This window comes from Mandrillus leucophaeus, unplaced genomic scaffold (genome assembly GCF_000951045.1).
Source record: "Mandrillus leucophaeus isolate KB7577 unplaced genomic scaffold, Mleu.le_1.0 Scaffold646, whole genome shotgun sequence".
NCBI classification, from domain to species: domain Eukaryota; kingdom Metazoa; phylum Chordata; class Mammalia; order Primates; family Cercopithecidae; genus Mandrillus; species Mandrillus leucophaeus.
In genome coordinates, this window is record NW_012106986.1 from 440,194 (window position 1) to 442,519 (window position 2,326).

Sequence of the window (2,326 nt, forward strand, 5' to 3'; positions counted from 1 at the left end):
ACAAACAAACAAACAAACAAGAGTAAATATCCAAGGCAGGGGGATCATTTGAGGCCAGGAGTGAGAACAGCCTCGGCAACAAAACGAGACTCCTTCTCTTAAAAAAAAATTAACTGGGTGTGGTGACACACACCTGTAGTCCTAGCTATTCGGCAGGCTGAGGCAGGAGGATCACTTGAGCCCAGGAGATTGAGGCTGCAGTGGGCCATGACGTGCCCCTGCACTCCAGCCTGGGCAACATACTACTTCAGTTGACTTGTCCCCTTACAGCCACCATTCCCTCTTCTGGATTAAAGGATTGTTTCACAATACAAAACTTAATAAGAAAGTGAGTGCAACAAAACAAAGCTCAAAGGTAATGTGTAAAATAACAGAATGTTATGAAAAGGGTGGTTATACACTTCAGGCATCAAATTGAGGACCAATGTAGCATCATGACAGAGCTAAAAAATCAGTTAGAAACTTCAAAGAACAGAGCAGACTGAGAATTTTATAAAACAGAAAAAAAAGACAGAAGACATATTCAAGAATCACTACAAACCTCAAGCAGAATAAATTCACATAAATCGCCTATAGCCATACCAAATTAAAACTGCTAAAAACCAAAGACAGAAAAATGTAAAAGCAACCTGTGAAAGCAAATATATAATGTTTGATAAAGCAACAATAAGATTGAGAGGTGACTTTTCAAAAGAAACCATAAAAGCCAGAAGACAATGTGATAAAATCTTCAAAATGTTAGAAGAAAAGAACTGCCAATATGGAATTTCTTACTCTGAAAATGTCATAAATGGAAGCTCAGAGATGCAGGAAGGAAAGAACAATGAAATAGTAAATATGGAGGCAGAGCCAAGTGAATGTTGACTGCATAAAACAACAATATACACACACACACACACAATATTCATTCAAAACATTTGACAATAGCATAGAGGCTGGAAGGAGGTAAATGGAGTCAAAGTGTTTGATGGCTTTAAATTAGCCAGGAAATGGTGTAACTATTCATTAATATTAAACTTGTATATGTCAAGGGTGCCTGTTATAATTTCTAGAGTAACCACTAAAAGGAGAGTAAAAGACGATTAGAAGGTAATAGAAGGGGTAAATACAATAAGTAAAAAATGCTTAATTGCTTCAAAAGAAGGCAGGAAAGCAGAGAAAAAGGAACAAAGGACAAATAGGAAAGAGAGAAAACAAAAACAACAGTAATTTTAAACCCAAATCTACTGATGGTTAAATGTAAAATAGATTAATGCTACTATTAAAAGACAAAAGTTGTCAGCTTGGATAAAGAAACAGAACCCATGTACGTGGTACTTATAAGAGACACACTTTAAATATAAGCACACAGATGAGTTGAAAGTCAAAGACTTAAAAAAAAGTCATGAAGAGGCTAACCAGCAAAAAAGACTTTAAGGCAAAAAATACTAGTAGAGATAAAGAAGGTTCTTTCATAAAGATAAATGTTTCAATTCACCTGGAAGATATTAAATTATAAAATTGTATGTACTTAAAAATAAAGCCTCAAAATATAGGAATCTAACAGATATGAACTAAAAGAAGACACTGATAAATCCATGATCATAATGAGATATTTTAAACATCTCTATCATTAATAATTATAACAAATAGAAAAAAGGTAAGAATACAGATTTGAACAACACACTTCATAAATACGACTTCTTTGAAATACATAGATGACATCCAACAACTATAGAATAAATGTTCTTTTCAAGTGCACATAGAATAATTTTTACAAAATTGACCATAAAAGAAGTATCAACAAACTTTAAAAGACTGAATCATACATACATTTTCTGGTCATAGTGAGATTAATTTAGACAAAAAATTACTTTAAAATTCCCCCCTATGTATGGAAATTAAACAAAATACGTCTAAATAACTCATGGGTCAAGGGAGAAATTACAGTGGAAATCAGAAAACATTCTAACTGAATGATAATGGAAATATGACATATTAAAACATGTGGGAAACAGCAAAAGCTGAGCTCGGGGGAAGTTATATCTTTAAATATCTATGTGAGAAAAAAAGAAAGGCTGAAAAATCAAATTGATTTCTGGAAGCTGGGTAAATAAAATTAAGTTAAACACAAAGAAATAGAAGAAGGAGATTTTTAAAAGAACAGAAATAAATAAAAAAACACACAATAGAGAAAATCAACATAGTCAAAAGTTAATTATTTGAAAAGACTAGTAACATTGATAAACTCCTAGCAAGGCTAATTAAGAAGAATTTAAAGAAGATGCAAATGAAAAACATTAGGAATAAAAGGGACATCATCACAGATGTTTCAGGTATTAGAAAA

General features: G+C 32.5%; 1 protein-coding gene across 1 annotated transcript in view; it reads right to left on the bottom strand.

The window, feature by feature from the left end:
- The window catches only part of SUSD5 (sushi domain containing 5), a 93,750-nt gene that overhangs the window by 10,292 nt on the left and 81,132 nt on the right, over nucleotides 1–2,326 (bottom strand). The gene's annotated exons all lie outside the window — the stretch shown is intronic.